Source organism: Heterocephalus glaber, unplaced genomic scaffold (assembly GCF_053883595.1).
Source record: "Heterocephalus glaber isolate CG9 unplaced genomic scaffold, H.glaber_assembly_v1.0 deba00001553, whole genome shotgun sequence".
Classification (NCBI taxonomy): Eukaryota; Metazoa; Chordata; class Mammalia; order Rodentia; family Bathyergidae; genus Heterocephalus; species Heterocephalus glaber.
The window spans coordinates 18,713,406-18,726,164 of NW_028258344.1; positions in this window are offsets into that span (position 1 = coordinate 18,713,406).

Here is a 12,759-nt window from a genome sequence, read left to right on the forward strand (position 1 = left end):
TCAGAAACAGAAACTTAAATAAATCAGAAACAGAAAGTTAAATATGAAAAACTCAAAATATAAATGATTTAAAGAGCAAAATAAGATATGACAGGAAACAGGGAGGTAGACTTTGTGGAGAAGGGAAAGGGAAGCAATAATGATTAAGATGTGATATGTGTATATACTAGTTCCCTAAGATGAATGTAGCTACTATGCATTGCAAACATATAAACATATACTAATAAAAAGGAAACAGGAATAAACTGTCTTTTCTTGTTAGAAAATTTTTATCTAATTTAAATTTTTTTTTTTTTTTTGGTACCAGGGATCGAACTCGGGTCCTTGCGCTTGTGCAGCAGGCAGTGAAACCACTGAGCTAAATCCCTGGCCCAAATTAAAATTTTTTTAATGTAGGCTTCCAGTTTTTATCATGTAGATTGTCAGGATAATTTCTTATATATCTACTTTCTGTAGTTGTTTCCTCTTTTTATTTCTCTTTTTAAAAAACCTTTTATTAGTATAAGTTTACAATATAGTATGAATATGTTCACTGTAGGGAGTTGGTACATGTACATAACACATTTCAATTCTTTTATTTAAACATTACTGCTTTCTGCTCTTGATTACATTTTCTGGGAAGTTGGGGAAGAAAATTCAAAGGACAAAGAATAGCTGGAACAATTCTAAAATAGAATAAAGTTGAAAGAGTTACGTTATTTTATTTCAAGACTTACAAGAAACCTATAGCTTTCAACTTAGTATAGTATTGGCATAAAGGTAGATATATAGATCAGTGACACAGTATAGAGAATCCTTAATAGACTTTCTGCATATCCTCAACTTCTTTTCCTTTTTAAGCATAGGAGCCAATTCATTTTATTGGAGAAATAGCGTCTCTTCAAAAAATGATACTGGAATAGCTAGCAATTAGAATGAGTGTTTCCTGAGACTCAGGCAGTTAAGAGTATTGCATTGAGATGACTTAGTGAATAGTATTTCATTTAGTATTCTTATTTTACAGATGGGTAAGCTAAGACAGTAGGAAAAGTAACTGGGTTCCAGACGCAGTTTTCTTAGTTGATGGAAGAAATGACTCTAGAACGGAGGCCCACTGAATCCTTGATAACACTTCAGCAAGCTTCACCTGAAATGATTTTAAGTTCTACAAATCCACACATTTGAAGATGCTACTCACCCCACAGTCTTATTTTTTTTATGAAAGGGGCATCCTCAGTGTATCATTCACTTTAGAAACTCTGTATATACACAAAATCATTTTTTATTTAGAAATTGACATAAAAGCACTTCCAAGAATTTATTTATTTAGAATTCTTTCTGAAACAAAATAATTTTATAAGATTAAGACAAAATAGAGATATTTCAGCTTATTTATTTTGGTAGTCCAAGCATGTAAATCTGAAGCCATTGTTAAATTGTTTAAAGATAAAATAAAGGGCCGGGAATTTAGGTCAGTGGTTCTGCCGCCTGTCTCCCAAGCGCAAGGTCCCGAGTTCAATCCCCGGTACCAAAAAAAAAAAAAAAAAGATAGAATAAAAGTGAGTTTTCTTTAAGTATGTATAGTTAAATGTACGTATCTGGGATTGGAAATAGTATTGCAGTTAGAATAATCCCAGAGGTATAATTTAATTTACTAAAGGTAAAATACACACCACACATTTTCTATTTTAAGCATTGTAATTGCTTCCTGAAATTTAATGTCTTTTTCTTATTTAATGTTTTCCTTTAATAGGTATATATTAGTTACATTTGATATGATTATTTTCAATAATTTCCAATTAGCAGCCCCATATTTTCCAATATTTTCCTTAAGCAACTGGACTTTGAAAATACAACACTTAACATTTCCTCATTAACTCACAAATGTGGACAACTGATTTTTGACAAAGATACAAAGATAATTCAGTGGCAAAATATGCCTTTCAACAATTGATGCTAAAAGTAATTGGTTATCCATGGATGAGAAGAAAAAAAAAAGAAATCAAATCAAGCCATGGCATACACCTTTAATTCCTACATTCTGGGAAGCTGGGAGCAGGAGGATCACAAGTTTGAGTCCTGCCTCGGCGATTTAGCCGCTTAGTGAAACCCTTTCTTAAAATAAAAGATAAAAAAGGGCTGAGGACCTTGGCTTCAATCCCCAGTAAAGAAAAAAAAAAAAACCAAACCCCTCAAAATAGATCATAGACCTAAGTGTAAAAGCTGCAACTGAAAAATATCTAGAATAAAAAGCAGGAGAAACATTGGATTTGGGAAAACTTTCTTAGTTACAAAGAGCACAATCCATAAAAGAAAAAATATTAGTAATATTGGTAAACTGGAATTGATCAAATTAAGAACTGCTTTTTAAAAAAGATATTATTAAAATAGAAAAGTGAGCCACACATAATTGCAATCCTCATATTTGATAAACAAGAAAGCTTAACAACAAAAATAAGAAAAGATTTAAACTGACATTTTAGCAGAGAAAATATATGAATGAAAAATAAGCACATGAAAAAATATTCAACATCATGATTTTATTTATGGTTATATATATATATATATATATATATATTTTAGAAAATTCAAAATAATTTAGTGACCAAGAAGGCGTACTGTTCTACTTTGGCTAAATTTACAATCATTAGTTTTAGAAAGTGCAAATCAAATGCACAATGAGATGCTACTGCATACCTAATAGAATATTTAAAATTAAAAAGACAGATCATACTAAGCAATGCTAAGTTTGTGGAATAACTGGAAATTTCATATACTACTGGTGGGAATGTAAAGTTAGAAATAGTTTTGCAGTTTTTCTTAAAACATATGGTATGTGTCTATATCTAATATAATAATTTATAAACATTTTATATATATATTATATAAAGTTTTTTCATATGACCTACCATGTGACTCCCAGGTATTTAACTAGGAGAAATGAAAGCATATTCCATGCAAAGACTTAAACATGAATACTCATCATAGCTTTATTTGTAATAGCTAGGTAGATGATAGACAAATTTTGTGTGTGAATACAATCAATACTATTTAGTAATAAAGAGGATTGAAGTATTGATACATGAAACAAGAATATAAAAATATTTATGCTGAGTTAAAGGAGCAAGATTATATTTATTTTATCATCTACACTAGAGAAACTATTCAATATTTACACATGTGTGTCCTACTTATTTCACTTAAGAGTATGGCCTCAATATGCATCCATTTAGCTATAAATGTCTCTAGTTTCTCATTCTTTATGGCTGAGTAGTACTCCATTTTATAAAAAAACCCCACATCTTCTTTATCCAATTTCCAGTTGATGGGAACTTGGGCTGTTTCCAATCCTTAGCTATTACAAATTGTGCTGCTATAAACATAGGTGCACATATATCGCTGTGGTATGATTCTTTTAATTCTTTGGGGAAGATACCCAGTAGGGGAATAGCTGGGTCAAATGGGACCTCTAGTCCTAGTTCTTTGAGATATCTCCATACAGATTTCCACAGTGGTTGCACCAGTCTGCACTCCCACCAACAATGGAGAAGGGTTCCTTTCTCTCCACACCCCCACCAGCATTTGTTATTGGTTGATTTCTTGATAGCAGCCATTCTTTCTGGGGTGAGGTGGAATCTCAGTGTTGTTTTCATCTGCATCTCTTGAATGACCAGTGATGTTGAACATTTTTTCATATATTTATTTGCTGTTTTTACTTCTTTGTCTGAGAAATGTCTGTTCATTTCAGATGCCCATTTTTGAATTGGGTCTTTGAATTTGGGAGGTCTGATTTTTTTCAATTCTTTATATATTCTCGATAGTAGACCTTTGTCTGAGGTACAGCTGCTAAAAATTTCTTCCCATTTTGTAGGTTGTCTCTTAGCTCTGTTGGTAGTTTCTCTTGCAGTGCAGAAGCTTTTTAATAAGATGAGATCCCAGTCATTGATTCTTTGTGCTAGTTCCCGTGCTACTGAAGTTTTGTTCATAAAGTCTTTTCCTATGCCAATGTCATTGAGAGTTCTACCTAACTTATCTTCCAGCAAGTTTACTGTTTCTGTCTTAATAATTAGCTCTTTAATCCACTTCAATCTTAGTTTAGTGCATGGTGATAGGTATGGGTCTAGTTGTAATCTTTGGCAGGTTGAAATCCAGTTTTTCCAACACCATTTATTGAACAGGCTATCTTTTCTCTAATGAGGGCAATTGGCTCCTTTGTCAAAGATGAGGTGGCTGAGCATATCTGGAGTTGTTTCTGCATCATCTAATCTATTCCACTGATCCTCAGGTCTGTTTCTTTGCCAGTACCATGCTGTTTTTTTATCACAGTAGCTTTGTAGTATAATTTCAAGTTGGGGATTGTGATACCCCCAGCCATGTCTCTGTTACCTAGAATTGCTTTTGCTATTCTAGTTTCTTCTGCTTCCAAATGAATTTTTGGATTATTTTCTCTAGTTCTGTGAAATAAATTGTTGGAATTTCAATTGGTATTGCATTAAATCTATATAGTAGCTTTGGAAGTATGGCCATTTTCACTATATTGATTCTTCCTACCCAGGAACAAGGGATATCTTTCCATTTTCTTATATCCTCTTTGATCTCCTTCTTCAGAGTGCTGTAGTTTTCAGTGTAGAGGTCTTTTGCTTCCTTTGTTAGGTTGATTCCTAGATATTTCATTTTTTTAGATGCTATTGTATAAGGAATTATTTCCTGAATTTCTCTCTCAATGGGTCTGCTATTTGCATATAAGAAGGCTATTGTTTTTTGAGTGTTGACCTTGTATCCAGCTACTCTCCTGAATCTGTCAATTAGGTCTAGATGGCTTTTGACTGAGTTTTTTGGGTCTTCTATGTAAAGTATCATATCATCAGCAAATAATGACAGTTTAACTTCTTCATTTCCTATATTATTCCTTTTATTTCTTTTTCTTGTCTAATTGCTATGGCTAACGTTTCCAGAACAATATTGAACAGGAGTGGTGATAGTGGGCATCCTTGTCCTGTTCTTGATTTTAGCATGAAAGTTTTCAGTTTTTGACCATTTAGTATGATGTTGGCTATTGGTTTTTCATAGATAGCCTTAATCAGGTTGAGATAAAGACTTCCTATTCTGATTTTCTGTAGTGTTTTTATCATGAATGGGTCCTGGATTTTGTCAAATACCTTTTCTGCATCTATAGAGATGATCATATGGTTTTTGTGCTAGACTCTGTTAATATAGTGTATTACATCTATTGATTTATGAATGTTGAACCATCCTTGCATCCCTGGGATAAATCCAACTTGGTCAGGGTGTATGATCTTCTTGATGACCCTCTGTATTCTGTTTGCCAGTATCTTGTTGAGGATTTTTGCATCTATGTTCATTAGGGAGATTGGTCTGTAGTTCTCTTTTTGGGTTGGTCTTTCCCTGGTTTTGGAATCAAAGTAACACTTGCTTCCAGGAATGAATTTGGAAGCCTTGCTTCCTTTTCAATTTCCTTGATGAGTTTCAAGAGTAATGGCGATAGTTCTTTAAACATCTTGTAGAATTCAGCAGTGAACCCATCAGGACCTGGGCTTTTCTTTGTTGGTAAATATTTTATTACATTTTCAATTTCACTCATTGTTATTGGGGTGTTTAGAATTTCTATATCTTCTTCATTTAACTTTGGCAATTTGTATGTATCTAGGAATCTGTCCATTTCTTCTGTGTTTTCCATTTTATTAGAGTACAGGTTCTCAAAGTAGGTATTGATGATCCTCTGAATTTCTGCCAGATCTGTTGTGGCTTCACCTTCTTCAGTCTGAATTGCATGGATTTGAGCCTTTTCTTTCCTTTTTTTGATAAGGTTGGCTAAAGGTTTATCGATTTTATTCATTCTTTCAAAAAACCAGCTCTGCGATTCATTGATTTTTTGTCTCGTTCTCTTAGTCTCTATTGCATTGATTTCTGCTCAGATTTTTATAATTTCCTTTCTTGTACGAGCTTTGGGTTTGTTATGCTCTTCTTTTTCTAGGAGCTTGAGGTTCTGCATTAAGTTATTTAACTGAGTTCTCTCTGTTGTCCTAATATCAGCATTCAGTGCTATGAATTTACTGCATAGAACTGCTTTCATTGTGTCCCACAGATTCATGTATGTTGAACTGGCATTATCATTTACTTGTAGAAACTCTAATTTCTTCTTTAATTTCCTCTGTCACCCATTGGTTGCTCAGGAGAGTGTTATTCAATTTCCATGTGTTTGTGGGTGTTTTGCGGTTTCTTATGTTATTGATCTCCAATTTTATTGCACTATGGTCTGATAATATACAAGGGATAACTTGAATTCTTTTACATTTACTTAGATTTACCCTATCAGCTAGCATGTGATCTATTTTGCAGAATGACCCGTGTGCAGCTGAAAAGAATGTGTATTCTGATTTTGTGGGATGGAACACTCTCTAAACATTTCCTAAGTCCATTTGTTCAATAGCTTGGTTCAGTTTTAGAATTTCATTGTTAATTTTTTTCCTAGATGATCTGTCTATTTGTGATAGAGGGGTGTTGAGCTCCCCCACTACAATTGTATTAGTGCTTATTTGGTTTTTCATGTCCATTAATATTTGTTTTGTATAGTTGGGGGCGTTCATATTTGGTGCATGTATATTTAGGATTGTCATCTCTTTCTTTTTGGATTGTTCCCTTCACAAGGATATAGTGACCATCTTTGTCTCTCTTAATTAGTTTTGGTTTGAAATCTACTTTGTCTGCAAATAAGTTTGCTACCCCTGCTTTTTTCTGGGATCCTGTCATGTGGAAAACTGTTTTCCATCCTTTTACTTTCAGTCCATGAATTTCCTTTTGAGTTAGGTGTGTTTCTTGTATACAGGATATTGCTGGGTTTTGCTTCTTAATCCATTCTGTCAATTTCTTTTGATTGATGAATTGAGGCCATTAACATTGATAGTTATAATTGAGAGATATTGACTCATTCTTACCATGATGTTTTATTGTTGTTGGCTCTTTTCTTATTTTCTCCCTTTCCCTTTAGTACCTTACCTTGTGTGGTGTCTTCTCTCTGTTGGCCCTCATGGAGTTTTGACCTTTATTTTCTTTTTCTAGGATACTGCATAAAATTGTTTGGAGTGCTGGTTTGGTGTTCATGAAATTTCTCAGGTGTTCTTTGTTGTGAAAGTATCTAATTTCCCCATTGATTTTGAAAGATAATTTTGCTGGATACAACAGTGTAAGTTGGAAGTTATTTTCCTTTAGGGCTTGAAATACTTCACTTCAGGCTCTCCTTGATTTGAGGGTTTGTGTTGAGAAATCTGCCGTGATTCTGATGGGCTTTCCTTTGTAGGTGATTTGTTTCTTTTCTCTAACTGCCTGTAGCATTTTGTCCTTCTGTTGGGTTTCTGAGATTTTAACTATTGTATGCCTATGTGTAGATTTTTTTTTGATTGTGGCTGGGTGGAGTTCTATATGCCTCACTTATCTGTGTGTCCAGTTCTCCACCTCTGTCTGGGAAGTTATCTACTATTACTTCTGTGAACAGTTTTTTTATGTCTATTGTACTTTCTCCTGTTTTTTCGTGGACTCCTATCAGTCTTATGTTATTCTTCTTTGCATCATCTAGCAGCTGTTAGATTGATTTCTCATGGTCCCTTACTATCTTTAAGAAATCTCTGTTTTCATGGTCCTTAACTGCAATCCTCTCTTCTATATCTGATATTCTGTCTTCAGATTCTCTTAGTCTGCTCTGCATGCTTTCAATGGAGTTTTTAATCTCCTGAATATCTGTTTGAATCTTTTTCATGGATTCCATTTCTTTGTTATGTTGGGCGATCATGGTTTCCATTTCTTTCTTATGCTGGGCATTCATGGCTTCCAGCATGTTTCTGATCTCATCTATTTTCTTGTCTGTTTCTGCTCTAGAGCCTCTAATCATGTCTTTCACTCTACTCACCGTCTCTGTATTTATCTGGGAGATTATTTCTGCTTTGAATTTTTCTAGAGCCTCATGGATCTGCTTTGTTACTTCCTGTGCTCTCAGTTCAGGGTGTCCAGGTGGTTGATTATCTGACTTTTCTACCTCATTTCCCCCAGAATTTCCTTTTTTGTGGCATGGAAGCCTGCGTTTCTGCCTTGCTTAAATGTCTTCTCATTTTTTTTTTTTTTTTTGGTACTGTCCTTGGTTTAATTCCTGGGTTGATATTTCAAAATTGCTTAATGCAGTTATCTTTGTTGCTTGTGTTTAAAACCCTTGTGGAATGATTGCTTTTCAGAGGTGTCTTCCAGATATGGCTTGTGTTTAGGTTTTGAGGCTGTAATGACTCTGAGGCTATTTTATTTTCCTTGTACCAGGAAGGAAAACTGATTAGATCAATCACAACATAGTAGGCCAAATGTTACAATCAGCAATACCATAGCATCGAGCACAGCTTAGAAAAAGACAATTTGTGGTAGTTATTAATCTATCACATATAACTATGTGAAGTATAATCCCCTATGACTCTGTAGTGAGGGACCAGGTAGCAGAAGAGCCGTAAGGCGGGGGTGGGGGGTGGGGGTGGGGGAGGAGATGGAACTGGGCCTTGCAGGCTCCCGCGCGGCTAAGTGGAGCACCGGATGAGGGCGGGGCTCCAAGCCGCTCCCAGACCTCACCATGCTGTGGACTGGAACCGGACCACAGCCGAGGAGCCTCAGGCTGCTTGGCAGACCCACGGAGAGAAGCTCCGGATGAAGGCGGGGGTCCAAGCTGCTCCCGGGACCTGTTCATTTATTTTAAAAAATTGTACCTTAGTATTTATCTCTTGACCCACCAGTTGGATTTTAAAGCATTTTATTAAAATATTACATATATAGGAAATATACAAATAAAGATATGTATGGTGTAAATTTGTAACAAAAATTCTGTCAACAATTCTGGCAACAATCTTATTAGGAAGAGAATTATTAAAACAAATTATGGTATATCCATAATACACAGCCATTTGAAGAATAAGTGGAAAGATCATCAAATGCAAACTGAAGATTCATCTGTATACATTTTATTGCATATATTCATTTATATAGAGAAATAGGTAAGAATTTAGAAAAAATTAACACTAAACTCTTTTTTTATTCATTAAGTTTATTGGTACATTTTAGGTATACAGTATGATGACGGTCATCCTTGGGAATTTGCACCTTTACATGATATATCTTGGTTCTTATTTTTTTTCCTATTCCCCTGCCCTCCCTTCATCCCCTCCACTCCTTCCTATTTACAAAGACTTTGTTTCCATTTTTTCCTTTTCTCATATTTAGTCCTTTACCTTCTTTTCTTTCCCCTACCCCTCCTACTTCCCCTTCCTCTTTCGACCTTTTCTTCCTATTTCACATTATCAATTATACATTTTGATCCTTATTTATACTTTCAGTTTCTCACACCAGAGAAACTATTCGGTATTTACACCTGTGTCCTATTTATTTCACTTAAAGAGTATTGCCTCAATAGTGGGTGAGTTTAGAGCAGTGATTGGAATTGTGCAGATTGGAGTTGATATAGGAGAAATAGAACTCTCAACCTGTTAGATGTCAAATGTGTCAAGTTTTGTGGTCCCACAACATTGAGGAATGAAGTTAGGAAGGTCTTATTGGAAATAAGGGGAAGATGAATAACTCCTGGATTTCCAGTAGGGGTCCTGAATGGAGTGGCTACAGAGGCCCTTTGTCAGGGGTAATTTATACACCAAAATTACAACACCTTTACAAGTATAGCTGCTTAGCTAATTTGATCCAATCGGGCAATGAGTCAGGTAGCAAGGGTACATGAAAAGCGCAAAAGCATTTTTGGAAGGATGGGGAGCTTGGGTCCAGATGTTCTGGTCACACATTTCTGCACCAGATGCCCATCTGAGCCTACTGGACCAGGTGGTGCTAATTACAGTATAATTTCAAACTGCTACTTATCTTTAGGAAGGCTCACAGGCCTGGTCACTGTGTCTCCATCTTGTACTTCTAACCACAGTCTTGATGTCCTTTATATTTGTGCTGACTTCCTTGAGGGCCCAGTCCCTCTGTGACTATGTATTAATTTCTATCTAACTTAGAATGAAGGAGAGGATTTGAAATTTTGAATACTTTGCTTTATATCTGTAGTTTGCTTATCTTTGAGACTTGAAGCCTGTTTTTTTCCCTTCATTTCCTCTAAAAGTGGATGCTGTGCTGGAGTATTTCACAGTTACAAGTTGGGCCCTTTTCTATTATTTTCTAATTTTCAAATACTATATTAGTTCCCTAGTATCCTCCAAGATGGCCAATGAAGTAGTTTTTTTTTTTGGAGGGGAGATTATGAACTCAGATTTAACATATTTCATGGGTTTCAATCTATTGTCTTTATTATTTTATTGATGCTCAAATTGTATTATCTTTGGCTACTGTACACCTGTTCAAGTTGACTCCTGAGTTCTTTTCTTATGCTTCTAATATAACAGTCTCCTTGATTTCTGCTATGTAAGGTACTTGAAGTTCTTGTTTTACATTTTCTTCTCCAGACTTGAAATCAGCTAATTTCCCAAAGAGGCCTGGGTCCTGTTAGTGGGAAATTGGTGTGAAGGTTGCTCATTGCTACTGAGTGATTTTTTTCTAGATCTTTTTTAGTGGACAGAGCTTGGAATATTAAATGTTTATAAGCATGAACTCATCATAGAATTTCTTCTCTAGCTAATACATGGCTGAATACCTTAGGTATAAAAAGAGATATAAAAAATACCATCACTGGCCATTAGTAAACTTAGTTTTATTGGAGTTTACTGCTTTTAGTCTAAGAACATACAAAATATTAACATGTCTTTAATTAATTCTTGAGTCAATCATCTTTTTGTCCATTGGAAAATACTATCATACTTCTCAATTTTTTAAAATCAGAGCTGGGTTCATATGATCATATGAAGTAAATTATTAAGGACCTTAAAATAATCTGTTTAGAAAAACAGTGAGAAACAAACGGAAGGCTGGAACTTTTATTGTCCTCTAAAATCTTGAAAACATTGCTATAAATTTCCTCCTTTTAGGAATTTACTTCCCCCCTCACCCCAAGTTGATATCTGCTTGGAAATTTGAATTATTCAGGTGGAGAATTTTTGGATATTTTGTTTACCTTTTATTTCTATTCTTCTTCTTTTGGAATTTCTTCAAGAGTTCTATATTTTTTCATCCCTATTTGTTGAATTAAAATTCATGAAGTCTGAATGACATTTAAGCTAAAAACAAAACTAAACAAACTTTTTCCTCAATTTGCTTGTGAATCAATCAGCTTACAAAATATTTATAAAAGTGTCCAATCCTTTTTAGAGATCTGGGTGAAGTCTGGATTTTCTCGTAGCATTTAAGTTAACCAAAGTTCTACAAAACATGACATTTTGTTTCCCTGGGTGTTTACATACAAATTTATTTATACAAATCCAAATTGAGAACAACTTTTTAGTACCTTCAAGTTGGTCCCTCCAAAACCTTAAAAATCAATTCAAATTGGCTTGCTTTGCTAAATTTCACCTGTTTGCAGGTTTCTTATGGCTTTCATCCCAACTTTTAACTCAGTCCAGGTTTATTTGAAAACCAGACTACATTGGCTTTGGAGTTGACCTGGGCTTGTTCCAAATGCATCCCACTGAACTGCAGCCTTTGTGATTCCAAAGCTCATCTTGAGAAATTTCATTTTTTTCCCTCTTGTGAAAGAATCTGGCTGTATTTGAAGTAGTAGAACTGATTTCAAGAGTTTTAGATTTAATATTCTGTTTTTGAACTTCTACAAATATTTCCATTCTTAATTTAAAAATGTTTTTCTAGCGAAAAAGACAATCCAGTACTATATATAAGCCATGACAAAAATCTTCTCATTCCCAAATGTTTTTCTTCATCTACCCCTGGCCTGGGACTTAATCACTCCTTTACACTCTGAAATGTTCATGATCTATACCTCTTTTCTGTACTCTCTCCCTCTAATTGGAAGAAGCTATTTTCTCTCTTAATTTGCCAGTTAATGAGTATAATTTTTAGCTGCACTTCTTGCAGATTTACTTCTCCCATGAAATCTTCCAATCAAAATTTATGGAATGCCAAAAAGTAAAATAAAACATAACCTCACAGATATCGCAGTCAGATTTATTTCAGCTTTGTGAATCAGCCCATACCTTGGTTGTTGGGGTCTGAGCATTAAGGCTCTAAGACTTTCATTGTCACATAGCACACATGAATTCAGCCTTTAACACCAAGTTGCAGATTTCCTGCTTCTGAAATGATGAGAACAGTGATTTCACGATTTACCTCACAGGAACTTCTTATTTGGAATACAGTCAGCTGAATTCAGACAATGCACTGATAACCAACTGTTTGCTTTTAAAAGCATTCTATTATTTATTTTAAAAACAATTTGTTGAATTTAGTCCATTACCATACGACTGAAGTTATTATTTTTTCCATTAGAAGATTGTGTGTTCCCATACCTCTTCTGTCCTCTGGGAATTCAGTAGGGAGAATAACACCTGGCAGTAATATACTGCATTACACAATTTCTTTAAATTTCTCTTCGCAGCCTCTTTTCAAACATGGAGCTTCTGTTCCAGAGTCCAAGCATGAGCAATTTTTGTATTTTTCCAAAGTAAAAGTTATTTTCTTCAGATCTTTTCTTTCCACTAGGAAGACATGTTTTCCTTGCACATGTAACTTAAACCTCAATTGTTCAATTCTAAATTCAAAACCCACAGAATCTGGTCTAAAGTAAACAAAACACATTTATTCTCTTGTTCCTAATTGCTGAAATTCTATCCAGGTTTTTGA